The sequence below is a fragment of the Biomphalaria glabrata genome, chromosome 17 (assembly GCF_947242115.1).
Source record: "Biomphalaria glabrata chromosome 17, xgBioGlab47.1, whole genome shotgun sequence".
NCBI lineage: Eukaryota > Metazoa > Mollusca > Gastropoda > Planorbidae > Biomphalaria > Biomphalaria glabrata.
The window spans coordinates 25274074-25297029 of NC_074727.1; the positions used below are offsets into that span (position 1 = coordinate 25274074).

Below are 22956 nucleotides of genomic sequence, written 5' to 3' on the forward strand. Positions count from 1 at the left end.
GGTACACTTAAAATTATAGTATAATAATGTCAATTTAATTTAAAAAGAGAACTGAAAAATACAAAGATATATAGGGAAAAAAGCGACTTTTGGTGTGTTACATTTTAATCAAAGAAACGAAACGGACTAGTCCAACAAACCCTATTGTAACACAATGTTGGTTTGAGGTAAAGCAAATAACAAAACAAAAAACAACTTTTTTTGTTTATTTACCAAACACTCAGAAAGCTCTTCAAACACTTCAACGTGTTCTGGTTTAGACAGACGGAAGCCAGGTCAACCGGACACTGTAGTTTTTGGGATGAGAAGATAGCCTACTGGTCGATTGTTCTAGGGATTATTAGGAAATGTTCTACTTACCTACCTTCTTATGTAACAATCTCTCTATCTACAGTTACAGAAGCCAACAAGCAAAATAGAAAAAAATAAACACGGATATCTAAGGGGAAGAACTCCACAGTTACAGCTATATAATTCAATGATGTAGAAGTTCTTTTCCTTATTCAACATCAAACTAAATAATTTATTAGCAGTAATAAACTGCCTAATTGGTTAATCTTTTAATTGATTCGTGTTTTGTTAGGTAAAATAAATAAATGTTTGAAATTTCAACTTGGTCCAAGAATGGGTGTAGGAGAAATAATTATCTTAGGAGACAAAACCTTACATATTTAGCCATATCTGTGAATACTGAAGGATTAATTTCGCTTGTTGGTAACAAACAAAATAATTATTACCATTAATAAATTTATAATTTTTTTTTTATTGACTCGTGTCTTGTCTAAGCCAATGAATAATTGCGCAAAGTTTCAACTTATTCCGAGACAGACAGACGGACAGAGTGACTGCACTAGCGGATCCTAAACTTTGGAGTGCGGGGGGGGGGCGTTCTTTTTACAAACCCTAACCCTAACGCCCAGTAAACCCTAACGCCCAGTAAACCCTAACGCCATGCATAGATGGGGGTAGTGGTGTGAGTGTAGTCAGCCGACGCAAATCGCCCCAGGCCAGCGCTAGACGAGCGGTCAACCGTGACGAGTTACGACGGTCAGCCGAGACGAGTGTCAAAATGAAGGTTCGAGTAGGATCGGTGTCGTGAACAGAGCTCAGGGGCGTCACGAGGGATGTAGTCATATGACCACCCAGAATGGTTGAGCAACGCTCTGCCCGGTTCTAGAAGGCCAGCAGGGACCCTATATAAAGAGTGGAGGTGTCGCAGTCACGACAGAAGGTTCACGGCAGGGGTTCAGAACACGGTCGACTACAGCACAGTTCAGCAGGTGTGGTTCTGTACGGAGCATTACGACGGTCAGTGCGGAGTACTGTCAAGTACAGTTGAGACGACTGGCGTCTTGATCTTGGTCTGCGACCGAGTCCGACACAACGAGCCTAGTGTGTGAAGTCAGTCCTGAACTGTTGAACCTAGTGCAACTAGGAACGAGACGGAGAGGGCAGTGCAAGAGTTGATACGGCGGTACGGTGTTATCGGAGAGATATTTGTACAGTGTACGTGTTGCCAATTGTACAGTATTGGCTGTTATTTATTTCACTATTAAAGTGTTACGTTACTTTGGAGCCCTGAGTTGTCAAGTTCTTTAAGTTGGTGGTGTATGGTGCAGTTTGCAGAGAGCCTGGATAGTGAGATTCGTAACAATATATATATATATATATATATATATATATATATCGCTTGGGCGACTGGGGGAGCGCTGTAAGCCTCATCTGTGGGGTTTGGGGCGAAGTCCTGACGCCAAAAGCGTTTTCTTGCATTCTTCACTGCAGAAACGCTTTCTCCTGACATCTACAACTCATTATTCATCAAAAGTGTTTTTGTGTGTGTGTGTGCATTCTTCACTGCAGAAACTCATTCTCATGACATTTACAGCTAACTATTTATCAGTGGGGTTCGGGGCAAAGCCCCGACGCCAAAAGCGTTTTCTTTCACTGAAGAAACGCATTCTCCTGACTATTACAGCTCATTACTCATCAGTTGGGTTTCTGGGCGAAGCCCCGACCTCAAAAGCGTTTTTTTTTTCATTCTTCACTGCAGAAACGTTTTCTCCTGACATCTACAGTTCATTATTCATCCTATTAAAAATGACTTTTTCAATAATGTTTTACTTTAAAAAAATATTCTAATATGAATTAGATAGGCCCTTACTACATTGCAAATAAAACGATTTGAAGATACCCCACATATTTAGATTAAGGCTTAGAAGATCGCCGCCGAAAAAAAAAATATTCGAAAAATAATATTTTTTTAAAAAAGCTCATTTGCAAGTGATACATTTTGTTCAATAGGCAAGTTTGTAACTTTGTTTTGTTACAGAACTATAATTCAAAGCTCTAACCATGGAACTATACTAACAAAAAATGTCGGAAGTGGGAGGAGAAATTAAGTGCACCAATTAGATTCTACTCTAAAGTTTTTTGCATTTTTAGGATTGAAGCATAAATTATGAGCTTTAGTCCCAAATTTATTTAACTAGAGGTTAAAGGTTGGAAAAAGGCGACCAGGAAAAGAATATTTGGGTTCAGAACTCATATCAATCGTTACTCTTATACTGAAAAATTTCGCATGAATTCTAAATTTTTCCAAAGCTAAGTCTTTTTTTTAAATTATGATAAATTCATGTGAAATTACATAAACTCTGTCGCCATATTTGGCTATTCTGTTTTAAAACATCATGTTTTCGTCTGGAAAGGGGAAGGGCGGTAGAGTGAAAACGATTAATCCTCGCTCCTTTTTATAATTTCTGCTAATGATTGCATTTGGCATTAAAGAATAGGGCTGGGGCGACTCGATATAACAATTTAATTTATAGCATATATATATTATAATATGTGACAGATTTTTCTTTTAATTTTGTAATTTCTTAACTATAATTCAAAAAGAAAAAGTATTGGTTTGTCCGATGGGCGGAAGGCAATTGCATGTATCGCCCCTCCCACCTGGTACAACCCTTTTTCATTTGATATTTACTAATGATAACATTTAAGATTAGAGTGTGTGTGCGACATAATATACCAATGGGTTCACATATCAATACGTAACTTATATTCAAATAATTTTGTTCACAAACTAAGGTTTCTCCATAAAAGTATGACCGCCCCCCCCCTCTCAAAGGGTTTAGGTGAGAAGGACAGTAGAGGTATTCGCCCCCTCCCACCCAATCGGCCAATAGGGAAACGACATAAAATAAAACACCAATAACAAGTTTTAATCATATATATATTTAACTGATTCTGTTAGCAAGCTGTGATTTCTACAAATAAATTGATGCCATCGACTCCACCAAAACGGCCAACATACAAGAGTTGGGGGGGGGGGGCGAAATAATCTAAAAATAGGTTAAAATCTAAATAATTAGTATATATTTTTAACATAAGTCATAAATTCGAATACACGTTTTGTGAATTCTATACTAAAGTTCGTCCCATCTAGTTGCCTACTAGCTCCAGAAACAGATCACCCTCTATCCCATCTAGTTGCCTACTAGCTCCAGAAACAGATCACCCTCTATCCCATCTAGTTGCCTACTAGCTCCAGAAACAGATCACCCTCTGTCCCATCTAGTTGCCTACTAGCTCCAGAAACAGATCACCCTCTATCCCATCTAGTTGCCTACTAGCTCCAGAAACATATCACCCTCTGTCCCATCTAGTTGCCTACTAGCTCCAGAAACCGATCACCCTCTGTCCCATCTAGTTGCCTACTAGCTCCAGAAACCGATCACCCTCTGTCCCATCTAGTTGCCTACTAGCTCCAGAAACCGATCACCCTCTGTCCCATCTAGTTGCCTACTAGCTCCAGAAACCGATCACCCTCTTTCCCATCTAGTTGCCTACTAGCTCCAGAAACAGATCACCCTCTGTCCCATCTAGTTACCTACTAGCTCCAGAAACAGATCACCCTATATCCCATCTAGTTGCGTACTAGCTCCAGAAACAGATCACCCTATATCCCATCTAGTTGCCTACTAGCTCCAGAAACATATCACCCTATATCCCATCTAGTTGCCTACTAGCTCCAGAAACCGATCACCCTCTGTCCCATCTAGTTGCCTACTAGCTCCAGAAACCAATCACCCTCTGTCCCATCTAGTTGCCTACTAGCTCCAGAAACAGATCACCCTCTGTCCCATCTAGTTGCCTGCTAGCTCCAGAAACCGATCACCCTCTGTCCCATCTAGTTGCCTACTAGCTCCAGAAACAGATCACCCTCTGTCCCATCTAGTTGCCTACTAGCTCCAGAAACAGATCACCCTCTGTCCCATCTAGTTGCCTACTAGCTCCAGTAACAGATCACCCTCTGTCCCATCTAGTTGCCTACTAGCTCCAGAAACAGATCACCCTATATCCCATCTAGTTGCGTACTAGCTCCAGAAACAGATCACCCTATATCCCATCTAGTTGCGTACTAGCTCCAGAAACAGATCACCCTATATCCCATCTAGTTGCCTACTAGCTCCAGAAACATATCACCCTATATCCCATCTAGTTGCCTACTAGCTCCAGAAACCGATCACCCTCTGTCCCATCTAGTTGCCTACTAGCTCCAGAAACCAATCACCCTCTGTCCCATCTAGTTGCCTACTAGCTCCAGAAACAGATCACCCTCTGTCCCATCTAGTTGCCTGCTAGCTCCAGAAACCGATCACCCTCTGTCCCATCTAGTTGCCTACTAGCTCCAGAAACAGATCACCCTCTGTCCCATCTAGTTGCCTACTAGCTCCAGAAACAGATCACCCTCTGTCCCATCTAGTTGCCTACTAGCTCCAGTAACAGATCACCCTCTGTCCCATCTAGTTGCCTACTAGCTCCAGAAACAGATCACCCTATATCCCATCTAGTTGCGTACTAGCTCCAGAAACAGATCACCCTCTGTCCCATCTAGTTGCCTACTAGCTCCAGTAACAGATCACCTTCTGTCCCATCTAGTTGCCTACTAGCTCCAGAAACATATCACCCTCTGTCCCATCTAGTTGCCTACTAGCTCCAGAAACATATCACCCTATATCCCATCTAGTTGCCTACTAGCTCCAGAAACCGATCACCCTCTGTCCCATCTAGTTGCCTACTAGCTCCAGTAACAGATCACCCTCTGTCCCATCTAGTTGTCTACTAGCTCCAGTAACAGATCACCATCTGTCCCATCTAGTTGCCTACTAGCTCCAGTAACAGATCACCCTCTGTCCCATCTAGTTGCCTACTAGCTCCAGAAACAGGTCAACCTGTCCCATCTTGTTGCCTACTAGCTCCAGTAACAGATCACCCTCTGTCCCATCTAGTTGCCTACTAGCTCCAGAAACATATCACCCTCTGTCCCATCTAGTTGCCTACTAGCTCCAGAAACAGATCACCCTCTGTCCCATCTAGTTGCCTACTAGCTCCAGAAACCGATCACCCTCTGTCCCATCTAGTTGCCTACTAGCTCCAGAAACAGATCACCCTCTGTCCCATCTAGTTGCCTACTAGCTCCAGAAACAGATCACCCTCTGTCCCATCTAGTTGCCTACTAGCTCCAGAAACAGATCACCCTCTGTCCCATCTAGTTGCCTACTAGCTCCAGAAACAGATCACCCTATATCCCATCTAGTTGTCTACTAGCTCCAGAAACAGATCACCCTATATCCCATCTAGTTGCCTACTAGCTCCAGAAACATATCACCCTATATCCCATCTAGTTGCCTACTAGCTCCAGAAACCGATCACCCTCTGTCCCATCTAGTTGCCTACTAGCTCCAGAAACCAATCACCCTCTGTCCCATCTAGTTGCCTACTAGCTCCAGAAACAGATCACCCTCTGTCCCATCTAGTTGCCTGCTAGCTCCAGAAACCGATCACCCTCTGTCCCATCTAGTTGCCTACTAGCTCCAGAAACAGATCACCCTCTGTCCCATCTAGTTGCCTACTAGCTCCAGAAACAGATCACCCTCTGTCCCATCTAGTTGCCTACTAGCTCCAGTAACAGATCACCCTCTGTCCCATCTAGTTGCCTACTAGCTCCAGAAACAGATCACCCTATATCCCATCTAGTTGCGTACTAGCTCCAGAAACAGATCACCCTCTGTCCCATCTAGTTGCCTACTAGCTCCAGTAACAGATCACCCTCTGTCCCATCTAGTTGCCTACTAGCTCCAGAAACATATCACCCTCTGTCCCATCTAGTTGCCTACTAGCTCCAGAAACATATCACCCTATATCCCATCTAGTTGCCTACTAGCTCCAGAAACCGATCACCCTCTGTCCCATCTAGTTGCCTGCTAGCTCCAGAAACAGATCACCCTCTGTCCCATCTAGTTGCCTACTAGCTCCAGTAACAGATCACCATCTGTCCCATCTAGTTGCCTACTAGCTCCAGTAACAGATCACCCTCTGTCCCATCTAGTTGCCTACTAGCTCCAGAAACAGGTCAACCTGTCCCATCTTGTTGCCTACTAGCTCCAGTAACAGATCACCTTCTGTCCCATCTTGTTGCCTTCTAGCTCCAGAAACAGATCACCCTCTGTCCCATCTTATTGCCTACTAGCTCCAGAAATAGATCACCCTCTGTCCCATCTAGTTGCCTACTAGCTCCAGTAACATATCACCTTCTGTCCCATCTAGTTGTCTACTAGCTACAGAAACAGATCACCCTCTGTCCCATCTTCTTGCCTACTAGCTCCAGAAACAGATCATCCTCTGTTCCATCTTGTTGCCTACTAGCTCCAGAAACAGATCACCATCTGTCCCATCCAGTTGCCTACTAGCTCCAGAAACAGATCACCATCTGTCCCATCTTGTTGTCTACTAGCTCCAGAAACTGATCACCCTCTGTCCCATCCAGTTGCCTACTAGCTCCAGAAACAGATCACCATCTGTCCCATCTTGTTGCCTACTAGCTCCAGAAACAGATCACCATCTGTCCCATCCAGTTGCCTACTAGCTCCAGAAACAGATCACCATCTGTCCCATCTTGTTGCCTACTAGCTCCAGAAACTGATCACCCTCTGTCCCATCTAGTTGCCTACTAGCTCCAGAAACCGATCACCCTCTGTCCCATCTAGTTGCCTACTAGCTCCAGAAACCAATCACCCTCTGTCCCATCTAGTTGCCTACTAGCTCCAGAAACAGATCACCCTCTGTCCCATCTAGTTGCCTGCTAGCTCCAGAAACCGATCACCCTCTGTCCCATCTAGTTGCCTACTAGCTCCAGAAACAGATCACCCTCTGTCCCATCTAGTTGCCTACTAGCTCCAGAAACAGATCACCCTCTGTCCCATCTAGTTGCCTACTAGCTCCAGTAACAGATCACCCTCTGTCCCATCTAGTTGCCTACTAGCTCCAGAAACAGATCACCCTATATCCCATCTAGTTGCGTACTAGCTCCAGAAACAGATCACCCTCTGTCCCATCTAGTTGCCTACTAGCTCCAGTAACAGATCACCTTCTGTCCCATCTAGTTGCCTACTAGCTCCAGAAACATATCACCCTCTGTCCCATCTAGTTGCCTACTAGCTCCAGAAACATATCACCCTATATCCCATCTAGTTGCCTACTAGCTCCAGAAACCGATCACCCTCTGTCCCATCTAGTTGCCTACTAGCTCCAGTAACAGATCACCCTCTGTCCCATCTAGTTGCCTACTAGCTCCAGTAACAGATCACCATCTGTCCCATCTAGTTGCCTACTAGCTCCAGTAACAGATCACCCTCTGTCCCATCTAGTTGCCTACTAGCTCCAGAAACAGGTCAACCTGTCCCATCTTGTTGCCTACTAGCTCCAGTAACAGATCACCCTCTGTCCCATCTAGTTGCCTACTAGCTCCAGAAACATATCACCCTCTGTCCCATCTAGTTGCCTACTAGCTCCAGAAACAGATCACCCTCTGTCCCATCTAGTTGCCTACTAGCTCCAGAAACCGATCACCCTCTGTCCCATCTAGTTGCCTACTAGCTCCAGAAACAGATCACCCTCTGTCCCATCTAGTTGCCTACTAGCTCCAGAAACAGATCACCCTCTGTCCCATCTAGTTGCCTACTAGCTCCAGAAACAGATCACCCTCTGTCCCATCTAGTTGCCTACTAGCTCCAGAAACAGATCACCCTATATCCCATCTAGTTGTCTACTAGCTCCAGAAACAGATCACCCTATATCCCATCTAGTTGCCTACTAGCTCCAGAAACATATCACCCTATATCCCATCTAGTTGCCTACTAGCTCCAGAAACCGATCACCCTCTGTCCCATCTAGTTGCCTACTAGCTCCAGAAACCAATCACCCTCTGTCCCATCTAGTTGCCTACTAGCTCCAGAAACAGATCACCCTCTGTCCCATCTAGTTGCCTGCTAGCTCCAGAAACCGATCACCCTCTGTCCCATCTAGTTGCCTACTAGCTCCAGAAACAGATCACCCTCTGTCCCATCTAGTTGCCTACTAGCTCCAGAAACAGATCACCCTCTGTCCCATCTAGTTGCCTACTAGCTCCAGTAACAGATCACCCTCTGTCCCATCTAGTTGCCTACTAGCTCCAGAAACAGATCACCCTATATCCCATCTAGTTGCGTACTAGCTCCAGAAACAGATCACCCTCTGTCCCATCTAGTTGCCTACTAGCTCCAGTAACAGATCACCCTCTGTCACATCTAGTTGCCTACTAGCTCCAGAAACATATCACCCTCTGTCCCATCTAGTTGCCTACTAGCTCCAGAAACATATCACCCTATATCCCATCTAGTTGCCTACTAGCTCCAGAAACCGATCACCCTCTGTCCCATCTAGTTGCCTGCTAGCTCCAGAAACAGATCACCCTCTGTCCCATCTAGTTGCCTACTAGCTCCAGTAACAGATCACCATCTGTCCCATCTAGTTGCCTACTAGCTCCAGTAACAGATCACCCTCTGTCCCATCTAGTTGCCTACTAGCTCCAGAAACAGGTCAACCTGTCCCATCTTGTTGCCTACTAGCTCCAGTAACAGATCACCTTCTGTCCCATCTTGTTGCCTTCTAGCTCCAGAAACAGATCACCCTCTGTCCCATCTTATTGCCTACTAGCTCCAGAAATAGATCACCCTCTGTCCCATCTAGTTGCCTACTAGCTCCAGTAACATATCACCTTCTGTCCCATCTAGTTGTCTACTAGCTACAGAAACAGATCACCCTCTGTCCCATCTTCTTGCCTACTAGCTCCAGAAACAGATCATCCTCTGTTCCATCTTGTTGCCTACTAGCTCCAGAAACAGATCACCATCTGTCCCATCCAGTTGCCTACTAGCTCCAGAAACAGATCACCATCTGTCCCATCTTGTTGTCTACTAGCTCCAGAAACTGATCACCCTCTGTCCCATCCAGTTGCCTACTAGCTCCAGAAACAGATCACCATCTGTCCCATCTTGTTGCCTACTAGCTCCAGAAACAGATCACCATCTGTCCCATCCAGTTGCCTACTAGCTCCAGAAACAGATCACCATCTGTCCCATCTTGTTGCCTACTAGCTCCAGAAACTGATCACCCTCTGTCCCATCCAGTTGCCTACTAGCTCCAGAAACAGATCACCCTCTGTCCCATCTAGTTGCCTACTAGCTCCAGAAACATATCACCCTATATCCCATCTAGTTGCCTACTAGCTCCAGAAACCGATCACCCTCTGTCCCATCTAGTTGCCTGCTAGCTCCAGTAGCAGATCACCCTCTGTCCCATCTAGTTGCCTACCAGCTCCAGGGAACAGATTACCTTCTATCCCATCTAGTTGTCTACTAGCTACAGAAACAGATCACCCTCTGTCCCATCTTCTTGCCTACTAGCTCCAGAAACAGATCATCCTCTGTCCCATCTTGTTGCCTACTAGCTCCAGAAACAGATCACCATCTGTCCCATCCAGTTGCCTACTAGCTCCAGAAACAGATCACCCTCTGTCCCATCTAGTTGCCTACTAGCTCCAGAAACAGATCACCCTCTGTCCCATCTAGTTGCCTACTAGCTCCAGTAACAGATCACCCTCTGTCCCATCTAGTTGCCTACTAGCTCCAGAAACAGATCACCCTATATCCCATCTAGTTGCGTACTAGCTCCAGAAACAGATCACCCTCTGTCCCATCTAGTTGCCTACTAGCTCCAGTAACAGATCACCCTCTGTCCCATCTAGTTGCCTACTAGCTCCAGAAACATATCACCCTCTGTCCCATCTAGTTGCCTACTAGCTCCAGAAACATATCACCCTATATCCCATCTAGTTGCCTACTAGCTCCAGAAACCGATCACCCTCTGTCCCATCTAGTTGCCTGCTAGCTCCAGAAACAGATCACCCTCTGTCCCATCTAGTTGCCTACTAGCTCCAGTAACAGATCACCATCTGTCCCATCTAGTTGCCTACTAGCTCCAGTAACAGATCACCCTCTGTCCCATCTAGTTGCCTACTAGCTCCAGAAACAGGTCAACCTGTCCCATCTTGTTGCCTACTAGCTCCAGTAACAGATCACCTTCTGTCCCATCTTGTTGCCTTCTAGCTCCAGAAACAGATCACCCTCTGTCCCATCTTATTGCCTACTAGCTCCAGAAATAGATCACCCTCTGTCCCATCTAGTTGCCTACTAGCTCCAGTAACATATCACCTTCTGTCCCATCTAGTTGTCTACTAGCTACAGAAACAGATCACCCTCTGTCCCATCTTCTTGCCTACTAGCTCCAGAAACAGATCATCCTCTGTTCCATCTTGTTGCCTACTAGCTCCAGAAACAGATCACCATCTGTCCCATCCAGTTGCCTACTAGCTCCAGAAACAGATCACCATCTGTCCCATCTTGTTGTCTACTAGCTCCAGAAACTGATCACCCTCTGTCCCATCCAGTTGCCTACTAGCTCCAGAAACAGATCACCATCTGTCCCATCTTGTTGCCTACTAGCTCCAGAAAAAGATCACCATCTGTCCCATCCAGTTGCCTACTAGCTCCAGAAACAGATCACCATCTGTCCCATCTTGTTGCCTACTAGCTCCAGAAACTGATCACCCTCTGTCCCATCCAGTTGCCTACTAGCTCCAGAAACAGATCACCCTCTGTCCCATCTAGTTGCCTACTAGCTCCAGAAACATATCACCCTATATCCCATCTAGTTGCCTACTAGCTCCAGAAACCGATCACCCTCTGTCCCATCTAGTTGCCTGCTAGCTCCAGTAGCAGATCACCCTCTGTCCCATCTAGTTGCCTACCAGCTCCAGGGAACAGATTACCTTCTATCCCATCTAGTTGTCTACTAGCTACAGAAACAGATCACCCTCTGTCCCATCTTCTTGCCTACTAGCTCCAGAAACAGATCATCCTCTGTCCCATCTTGTTGCCTACTAGCTCCAGAAACAGATCACCATCTGTCCCATCCAGTTGCCTACTAGCTCCAGAAACAGATCACCATCTGTCCCATCTTGTTGTCTACTAGCTCCAGAAACTGATCACCCTCTGTCCCATCCAGTTGCCTACTAGCTCCAGAAACAGATCACCATCTGTCCCATCTTGTTGCCTACTAGCTCCAGAAACAGATCACCATCTGTCCCATCCAGTTGCCTACTAGCTCCAGAAACAGATCACCATCTGTCCCATCTTGTTGCCTACTAGCTCCAGAAACTGATCACCCTCTGTCCCATCCAGTTGCCTACTAGCTCCAGAAACAGATCACCCTCTGTCCCATCTAGTTGCCTACTAGCTCCAGAAACATATCACCCTATATCCCATCTAGTTGCCTACTAGCTCCAGAAACCGATCACCCTCTGTCCCATCTAGTTGCCTGCTAGCTCCAGTAGCAGATCACCCTCTGTCCCATCTAGTTGCCTACCAGCTCCAGGGAACAGATTACCTTCTATCCCATCTAGTTGTCTACTAGCTACAGAAACAGATCACCCTCTGTCCCATCTTCTTGCCTACTAGCTCCAGAAACAGATCATCCTCTGTCCCATCTTGTTGCCTACTAGCTCCAGAAACAGATCACCATCTGTCCCATCCAGTTGCCTACTAGCTCCAGAAACAGATCACCATCTGTCCCGTCTTGTTGCCTACTAGCTCCAGAAACTGATCACCCTCTGTCCCATCCAGTTGCCTACTAGCTCCAGAAACAGATCACCATCTGTCCCATCTTGTTGCCTACTAGCTCCAGAAACAGATCACCATCTGTCCCATCCAGTTGCCTACTAGCTCCAGAAACAGATCACCATCTGTCCCATCTTGTTGCCTACTAGCTCCAGAAACTGATCACCCTCTGTCCCATCTAGTTGCCTACTAGCTCCAGAAACCGATCACCCTCTGTCCCATCTAGTTGCCTACTAGCTCCAGAAACCAATCACCCTCTGTCCCATCTAGTTGCCTACTAGCTCCAGAAACAGATCACCCTCTGTCCCATCTAGTTGCCTGCTAGCTCCAGAAACCGATCACCCTCTGTCCCATCTAGTTGCCTACTAGCTCCAGAAACAGATCACCCTCTGTCCCATCTAGTTGCCTACTAGCTCCAGAAACAGATCACCCTCTGTCCCATCTAGTTGCCTACTAGCTCCAGAAACAGGTCAACCTGTCCCATCTTGTTGCCTACTAGCTCCAGTAACAGATCACCTTCTGTCCCATCTTGTTGCCTTCTAGCTCCAGAAACAAATCACCCTCTGTCCCATCTTATTGCCTACTAGCTCCAGAAATAGATCACCCTCTGTCCCATCTAGTTGCCTACTAGCTCCAGTAACATATCACCTTCTGTCCCATCTAGTTGTCTACTAGCTACAGAAACAGATCACCCTCTGTCCCATCTTCTTGCCTACTAGCTCCAGAAACAGATCATCCTCTGTTCCATCTTGTTGCCTACTAGCTCCAGAAACAGATCACCATCTGTCCCATCCAGTTGCCTACTAGCTCCAGAAACAGATCACCATCTGTCCCATCTTGTTGTCTACTAGCTCCAGAAACTGATCACCCTCTGTCCCATCCAGTTGCCTACTAGCTCCAGAAACAGATCACCATCTGTCCCATCTTGTTGCCTACTAGCTCCAGAAACAGATCACCATCTGTCCCATCCAGTTGCCTACTAGCTCCAGAAACAGATCACCATCTGTCCCATCTTGTTGCCTACTAGCTCCAGAAACTGATCACCCTCTGTCCCATCCAGTTGCCTACTAGCTCCAGAAACAGATCACCCTCTGTCCCATCTAGTTGCCTACTAGCTCCAGAAACATATCACCCTATATCCCATCTAGTTGCCTACTAGCTCCAGAAACCGATCACCCTCTGTCCCATCTAGTTGCCTGCTAGCTCCAGTAGCAGATCACCCTCTGTCCCATCTAGTTGCCTACCAGCTCCAGGGAACAGATTACCTTCTATCCCATCTAGTTGTCTACTAGCTACAGAAACAGATCACCCTCTGTCCCATCTTCTTGCCTACTAGCTCCAGAAACAGATCATCCTCTGTCCCATCTTGTTGCCTACTAGCTCCAGAAACAGATCACCATCTGTCCCATCCAGTTGCCTACTAGCTCCAGAAACAGATCACCATCTGTCCCATCTTGTTGTCTACTAGCTCCAGAAACTGATCACCCTCTGTCCCATCCAGTTGCCTACTAGCTCCAGAAACAGATCACCATCTGTCCCATCTTGTTGCCTACTAGCTCCAGAAACAGATCACCATCTGTCCCATCCAGTTGCCTACTAGCTCCAGAAACAGATCACCATCTGTCCCATCTTGTTGCCTACTAGCTCCAGAAACTGATCACCCTCTGTCCCATCCAGTTGCCTACTAGCTCCAGAAACAGATCACCCTCTGTCCCATCTAGTTGCCTACTAGCTCCAGAAACATATCACCCTATATCCCATCTAGTTGCCTACTAGCTCCAGAAACCGATCACCCTCTGTCCCATCTAGTTGCCTGCTAGCTCCAGTAGCAGATCACCCTCTGTCCCATCTAGTTGCCTACCAGCTCCAGGGAACAGATTACCTTCTATCCCATCTAGTTGTCTACTAGCTACAGAAACAGATCACCCTCTGTCCCATCTTCTTGCCTACTAGCTCCAGAAACAGATCATCCTCTGTCCCATCTTGTTGCCTACTAGCTCCAGAAACAGATCACCATCTGTCCCATCCAGTTGCCTACTAGCTCCAGAAACAGATCACCATCTGTCCCATCTTGTTGCCTACTAGCTCCAGAAACTGATCACCCTCTGTCCCATCCAGTTGCCTACTAGCTCCAGAAACAGATCACCATCTGTCCCATCTTGTTGCCTACTAGCTCCAGAAACAGATCACCATCTGTCCCATCCAGTTGCCTACTAGCTCCAGAAACAGATCACCATCTGTCCCATCTTGTTGCCTACTAGCTCCAGAAACTGATCACCCTCTGTCCCATCCAGTTGCCTACTAGCTCCAGAAACAGATCACCCTCTGTCCCATCTTGTTGCTTACTAGCTCCAGAAATAGATCACCCTCTGTCCCATCTAGTTGCCTACTAGCTCCAGTAACATATCACCTTCTGTCCCATCTAGTTGTCTACTAGCTACAGAAACAGATCACCCTCTGTCCCATCTTCTTGCCTACTAGCTCCAGAAACAGATCATCCTCTGTCCCATCTTGTTGCCTACTAGCTCCAGAAACAGATCACCATCTGTCCCATCCAGTTGCCTACTAGCTCCAGAAACAGATCACCATCTGTCCCATCCAGTTGCCTACTAGCTCCAGAAACAGATCACCATCTGTCCCATCTTGTTGCCTACTAGCTCCAGAAACTGATCACCCTCTGTCCCATCCAGTTGCCTACTAGCTCCAGAAACAGATCACCATCTGTCCCATCCAGTTGCCTACTAGCTCCAGAAACAGATCACCCTCTGTCCCATCCAGTTGCCTACTAGCTCCAGAAACAGATCACCCTCTGTCCCATCTTGTTGCCTACTAGCTCCAGAAACAGATCACCCTCTATCCCATCCAGTTGCCTACTAGCTCCAGAAACAGATCACCCTCTGTCCCATCTTGTTGCCTACTAGCTCCAGAAACAGATCACCATCTGTCCCATCCAGTAGCCTACTAGCTCCAGTAACAGATCACCCTCTGTCCCATCTAGTTGCCTACTAGCTCCAGAAACAGATCACCCTCTGTCCCATCTTGTTGCCTACTAGCTCCAGTAACAGATCACCCTCTGTCCCATCTAGTTGCCTACTAGCTCCAGTAACAGATCACCCTCTGTCCCATCTAGTAGCCTACTAGCTCCAGTAACAGATCACCTTCTGTCCCATCTAGTTGCCTACTAGCTCCAGAAACAGATCACCCTCTGTCCCATCTAGTTGCCTACTAGCTCCAGTAACAGATCACCCTCTGTCCCATCTTGTTGCCTACTAGCTCCAGTAACAGATCACCCTCTGTCCCATCTATTTGCCTACTAGCTCCAGAAACAGATCACCCTCTGTCCCATCTTGTTGCCTACTAGCTCCAGAAACTGATCACCCTCTGTCCCATCCAGTTGCCTACTAGCTCCAGTAACAGATCACCCTCTGTCCCATCTAGTTGCCTACTAGCTCCAGAAACAGATCACCCTCTGTCCCATCTTGTTGCCTACTAGCTCCAGTAACATATCACCCTCTGTCCCATCTAGTTGCCTACTAGCTCCAGAAACAGATCACCCTCTGTCCCATCTTGTTGCCTACTAGCTCCAGTAACAGATCACCCTCTGTCCCATCTAGTTGCCTACTAGCTCCAGAAACAGATCACCCTCTATCCCATCTAGTTGCCTACTAGCTCCAGAAACAGATCACCCTCTGTCCCATCTAGTTGCCTACTAGCTCCAGAAACAGATCACCCTCTGTCCCATCTTGTTGCCTACTACTACTATAACTACCATCCACTTCTTACTCAACTTCATCGACCTACAGGTCTCAAGTCTACACACAAAAATTGTGTTTATGTAAATTTGACAGCTACTTACCACTATATTTACACCATGTCACCATCAGACGTGCGCAGATACTTCAGGTTATTCACACTGCAATCCAAGCCTGTACATATTTAACTGACGTAAATCTGTCCACTATTCACACCATACCGTTAGGCCTGTTTACAAACTCTCCTTTACATATCAATAGCTTTAACTCCTTCTATGCTACAGTAGAAAATGAGTTTATGCGTATCTAGAAATAGAACTATATATTCACATTCTAAGATAAGTTAACCTTGTCTTTGACACGACACACCACGGGTATTAGCTCCCTTAGCTATATAAAGAAAACACTTTTCTTAGTCTTATATATAATATTTTCTTTTTCAGTCTAGTGTCAAAGAAAGCTTGACGCAAACTGTAAACAAATGATGACGTGAAATATTTAAATAGCGTTTCAATCTAAGTACAACACCAGATACACCACGACCTGTTATTGTTGCTCGTTTGGCTTAGGAAGCAAGATCCAAGGGAGGTGAAACATATAAATGAAAGGGAAAGAACTGGTTACAAATATTTAAATAAATTTAAAAGTAAATCTGAACAAGAAAGTGTTAGACACGAACAACCTGTTTATCACCATGTCCTTTTTTTGTGTGTGTTCATCTGTAACAGTTTCAACAGTGTGCACTGGCGGATAACTCCAAAGATAGTGATGCTTTGATAACAAGACAGCAAGGGTTCTCAAACCTTTCGCACAGTTTAGTTTGTAGAAACATCAATATTACATATTACGTCTATCTATCGTCATATTTATTTAAGCCTATTTAAAAACAGCAAGTCAGTCTAGCTAAAGCCACGACAGAGTTGCTAAAGAGGCCAAGTCATAGTTAAACATCCAGAAAAAAAACAACTAATGATAGGCTACTAAGGTACGTTAGGGTTAAGGCAATTAATAGAAAACAGCAGCGTTTCTTAAACTCTGAGTGTATGTGTGGGTCCTTACCAAAAAAAAAATCAAAACAACTAGATCTACGTCCTACGCGCGATCATGTGTTAGCCTAGACACTGGCTACATGTTATTTGAAGACTGTCTTTATTTTTCCTGACTTATTAGGGCGACTCATTTCATGCTTCGATGGCACTAGGACACGCCGTATCACTGTAAACCACCAGGGCCGGGCTAAGCTTGATGAAAATACAGAGTCCTTAATACGTGGTTATTGTATTTGTATATGTATATGATTTTCGGAAACCTTGAGGGTTAAACTTTAAATTGAAATGAATGTCTTTAGTTAAGAAGTGGCCTATATAATTATTGAAATAATACGTTTTAAATGCCAAATCATGATTACTCATAACAAACTCACTCAGCCTCCTTAAATACGTGATACATATTAGGCCCTACATATCATTTATACTATTTGAAACCTAGGGGTATATGCAGAATTTGTACTATTTTTATATGTTTTTCTGAAATTTTTAAAAGCTATTTTTTTATATTTTAAATATATTTTACATAAACAAAAAAACTAATTGGATTTTCTTACGGAACCAAAAAAACAACAACAACAACAACAAACAAACATATATGCTTTCTTCATTTATTTATTACAGTAAGTGCATTAAAAAGTCTTTAAAAAAATCTTACCTTAATATAAGTTTTAATTAGAATCACAGATCAATTTTTGCACACATTCGATCAATTCCCTTTGAAGTTTTAGCTAAAAGGAAACTCTTTACCGTGTAAAAGTAGCAGCAATAAGAGGCAGTGTAAATAGCCTGTCAGGAAAATGTGGGACTTTGATGGATTGCCAAATGCGTCTCATTGTGCAGCACAACAGATCTGATAAGCTTGATATCACGGAGAGGAACATGAAAAATGGGTTGGACGCTGAGTCTCTGGTGCATTGGCTCCCCTCCCACCCCAAGCACATTCGACCGATTCCTCGATTTGTGTCAATAATAAGTCATGACAATTAGATACTACTGTTGAGACTTCCTATTCGTTTGTTTTGTCAAGCTACCTCTTCCAAATCTAAAAAAGAAAATTAAAAAAATGAGCAGGTGGAGCAAGTCAAGGACAAGCAAGAAGTCTAGGAACTATTTGTACATAAATATTATCTATAGTTGTGGCGCGACAAGAAACTCTTCAGCATCAACATTGACGGGAAAGAGTGGCACTCTGATCCACACAGAGAGCAAGCATAAAGGAAGGGTGCTGGATTGCTGGACACACCAGAAGTAGAAAGATGGGTGAAAGTGTAACAGCTCCTGGTGATTACGTATTCCCAACCTGTGACCGCAGCTGTGAATCAAGGATTGGTCTCTTAAGTCATACAACAAGTTGCAAAGGGAAAAGATTATTATTGATTTCGTAAAATGCAAAAGAGGTGCGGGGGGGGGGGGGCGGCAGTTTCAGCTCCTACCTCACCATGGTAGCCGCGTGAGCACCCCCTCCTGATACGAGGTGGGGGAAAGAGTTTGAATTTAAACCAATCCACCCGCTCGACATTCCTCCCGCCCCCCCTCCCATTTTCCCTTATCCTGTGTGAGCTAAAAAAGTGTTAAATAGTTTAGACGTCAACGAGGGAGGCCCCCTGCCAGCGGTGATGAACTCTCGAGTCCCGGCATTTAAAGTATGAAGCGTGTTTAATGTCGCTAGTTTTTACATTGTAAAATTGTCATCTATTTGTTATATTACATTCTTGGTGGTTAAATTTAGATTAAATAAATACTTTTGTGTGTACATGCATATCAATTAGAAATGAAAATTCGAGAATACGATTTAGAAATTTGAAAGCAAATTATCTTCGTGTCTGACAAAGAGTGCCAGAGTTGAAGTGAATTGGAAGACACAGCTGTGACCTAGACGAAATATTTTATCACACGTCATCCCATGAAGAGAAAGTCCATTTTCGTAAATGGAGTCTTTAGCGTATCCGGTGGGAAAAAACAATGAAGTATTGATAAGCTATGAGGTTTTTTTTTAAGCAAAGGCGTTTCAACACTTTGGTACTTGAATGGGAAAATGTGTGGGCGATATAAGGAAACCCAAAGAAAAACTTTTTGAAATGAAAAGAGGAAGATGGGAAGAGAATTTTCTATAAATAGATTAAATAAGCAATGTCAAGGTTGATAATTTGCAAAATCACTGTTGCCAAAAAAAAAAAAAAATTAAAAATACTTTGTGCTACAAGTGTACAAGTCTAGACACTACATTTCGCAGTGCTACAATGTACAAAGTCTAGACACTACATTTCACAGTGCAACAAGTGTACACGTCTAGACACTACATTTCACAGTGCAACAAATGTACACGTCTAGACACTACATTTCGCAGTGCTACAAGTGTACAAAGTCTAGACACTACATTTCACAGTGCAACAAGTGTGCACGTCTAGACACTACATTTCGCAGTGCAACAAGTGTACACGTCTAGACACTACATTTCGCAGTGCAACAAGTGTACACGTCTAGACACTACATTTCGCAGTGCAACAAGTGTACACGTCTAGACACTACATTTCGCAGTGCAGCAAGTGCACAGGCCTAGACACTACATTTCGCAGTGCAACAAGTGTACACGTCTAGACACTACATTTCGCAGTGCAACAAGTGTACAGGCCTAGACACCACATTTCGCAGTGCTACAAGTGTACAAAGTCTAGACACTACATTTCACAGTGCAACAAGTGTACACGTCTAGACACTAGATTTCGCAGTGCAACAAGTGTACAAAGTCTAGACACTACATTTCGCAGTGCAACAAGTGTACACGTCTAGACACTAGATTTCGCAGTGCTACAATGTACAAAGTCTAGACACTACATTTCACAGTGCAACAAGTGTACAAAGTCTAGACACTACATTTCGCAGTGCAACAAATGTACACGTCTAGACACTACATTTCGCAGTGCAACAAGTGTACACGTCTAGACACTACATTTCGCAGTGCAACAAGTGTACACGTCTATACACTACATTTCGCAGTGCAGCAAGTGCACAGGCCTAGACTCTACATTTCGCAGTGCAACAAGTGTACACGTCTAGACACTACATTTCGCAGTGCTACAATGTACAAAGTCTAGACACTACATTTCACAGTGCAACAAGTGTACAAAGTCTAGACACTACATTTCACAGTGCAACAAGTGTACAAAGTCTAGACACTACATTTCACAGTGCAACAAGTGTACAAAGTCTAGACACTACATTTCACAGTGCAACAAGTGTACAAAGTCTAGACACTACATTTCGCAGTGCAACAAGTGTACAGGCCTAGACACTACATTTCACAGTGCAACAAGTGTACACGTCTAGACACTACATTTCGCAGTGCTACAATGTACAAAGTCTAGACACTACATTTCACAGTGCAACAAGTGTACACGTCTAGACACTACATTTCGCAGTGCAACAAGTGTACACGTCTAGACACTACATTTCGCAGTGCAGCAAGTGCACAGGCCTAGACACTACATTTCGCAGTGCAACAAGTGTACACGTCTAGACACTACATTTCGCAGTGCAACAAGTGTACAGGCCTAGACACCACATTTCGCAGTGCTACAAGTGTACAAAGTCTAGACACTACATTTCACAGTGCAACAAGTGTACACGTCTAGACACTAGATTTCGCAGTGCAACAAGTGTACAAAGTCTAGACACTACATTTCGCAGTGCAACAAGTGTACACGTCTAGACACTAGATTTCGCAGTGCTACAATGTACAAAGTCTAGACACTACATTTCACAGTGCAACAAGTGTACAAAGTCTAGACACTACATTTCGCAGTGCAACAAATGTACACGTCTAGACACTACATTTCGCAGTGCAACAAGTGTACACGTCTAGACACTACATTTCGCAGTGCAACAAGTGTACACGTCTATACACTACATTTCGCAGTGCAGCAAGTGCACAGGCCTAGACTCTACATTTCGCAGTGCAACAAGTGTACACGTCTAGACACTACATTTCGCAGTGCTACAATGTACAAAGTCTAGACACTACATTTCACAGTGCAACAAGTGTACAAAGTCTAGACACTACATTTCACAGTGCAACAAGTGTACAAAGTCTAGACACTACATTTCACAGTGCAACAAGTGTACAAAGTCTAGACACTACATTTCACAGTGCAACAAGTGTACAAAGTCTAGACACTACATTTCGCAGTGCAACAAGTGTACAGGCCTAGACACTACATTTCACAGTGCAACAAGTGTACACGTCTAGACACTACATTTCGCAGTGCTACAATGTACAAAGTCTAGACACTACATTTCACAGTGCAACAAGTGTACACGTCTAGACACTACATTTCGCAGTGCAACAAGTGTACACGTCTAGACACTACGTTTCGCAGTGCAGCAAGTGCACAGGCCTAGACACTACATTTCGCAGTGCAAAAGTGTACAGGCCTAGACACTAGATTTCGCAGTGCAACAAGTGCACAGGCCTAGACACTACATTTCGCAGTGCAACAAGTGTACACGTCTAGACACTAGATTTCGCAATGCTACAATGCACAAACTCTAGACACTACATTTCACAGTGCTACAAGTGTACAAAGTCTAGACACTACATTTTGCAGTGCACCAAGTGTACACGTCTAGACACTACATTTCGCAGTGCAACAAGTGTACACGTCTAGACACTACATTTCGCAGTGCAACAAGTGTACACGTCTAGACACTACATTTCGCAATACAACAAGTGTACACGTCTAGACACAACATTTCGCAGTGCAACAAGTGTACACGTCTAGACACTACATTTCGCAGTAGACAAGTGTACACGTCTAGACACTACATTTCGCAGTACAACAAGTGCACAGGCCTAGACACTACATTTCGCAGTACAAGTGTACACGTCTAGACACTACATTTCACAGTGCAACAAATGTACACGTCTAGACACTACATTTCGCAGTACAACAAGTGTACACGTCTAGACACTACATTTCGCAGTGCTACAATGTACAAAGTCTAGACACTACATTTCACAGTGCAACAAATGTACACGTCTAGACACTACATTTCGCAGTACAACAAGTGTACACGTCTAGACACTACATTTCGCAGTGCAACAAGTGTACACGTCTAGACACTACATTTCGCAGTGCAACAAGTGCACAGGCCTAGACACTACATTTCGCAGTGCAACAAGTGCACAGGCCTAGACACTACATTTCGCAGTGCAACAAGTGTACACGTCTAGACACTACATTTCACAGTGCAACAAGTGCACAGGCCTAGACACTACATTTCGCAGTGCAACAAGTGCACAGGCCTAGACACTACATTTCGCAGTGCAACAAGTGCACAGGCCTAGACACTACATTTCGCAGTGCAACAAGTGCACAGGCCTAGACACTACATTTCGCAGTGCAACAAGTGTACACGTCTAGACACTACATTTCGCAGTAGACAAGTGTACACGTCTAGACACTACATTTCGCAGTGCAACAAGTGTACACGTCTAGACACTACATTTCGCAGTAGACAAGTAAACACGTCTAGACACTACATTTCGCAGTGCAACAAGTGCACAGGCCTAGACACTACATTTCGCAGTACAACAAGTGTACAGGCCTAGACACTACATTTCGCAGTGCTCTAGGTGTAGATATATTATTAAATCAAAAAAAGGATTCTTGGCATCACTTATAAAGACCACATCACAAATTTGGAAATCTAGAACATGATTACAATGGCGGAATGAATTATAACCTTTATAATTCTGGTAGGTTCAATGTTGTTACATGCGGATAAAATTTCCACCAAAATTATTTGTAGAAAAAAAAAATGAACAAAATTAACAAGCACTAGAAAAAAATAATACTTAAAAAAAACAAAGCTTATCTAAGGGAAGGAACTGCTAATTAATGCATACTTTGTTTATCTCCCTTTCTGATATATAAAACAAAATTGATTAATAAGCATGTTACGGTCGTAGCGCAGCACGGTGAGCATGAATAATGGTGCGAATTTGTGTAATGAATGGAAGTGATGTTGAAAAGGGAAGCCGGGAGTAATTGACAGGAAGAGAAATGAACTGTTCGTATTTACATAACTTGTTGTAATATT

At 44.4% G+C, this 22956-nt stretch overlaps 1 protein-coding gene across 4 annotated transcripts in view; it reads right to left on the reverse strand.

Moving 5' to 3' along the window:
* Window positions 1-22956, reverse strand: part of LOC106067129 (uncharacterized) — a 54267-nt gene that overhangs the window by 9919 nt on the left and 21392 nt on the right. For 3 of the 4 annotated variants that reach the window (XM_056014929.1, XM_056014931.1, XM_056014930.1), the window contains 2 exons: window positions 17513-17899; window positions 15913-16086 (listed from right to left, as the gene is read on the reverse strand). The gene's annotated coding sequence lies outside the window, so the exon portion shown is untranslated. Of the gene's footprint in view, window positions 1-15912; window positions 16087-17512; window positions 19041-22956 lie in introns of those variants that run through there. The other variant, XM_056014932.1, reaches the window with a different exon arrangement.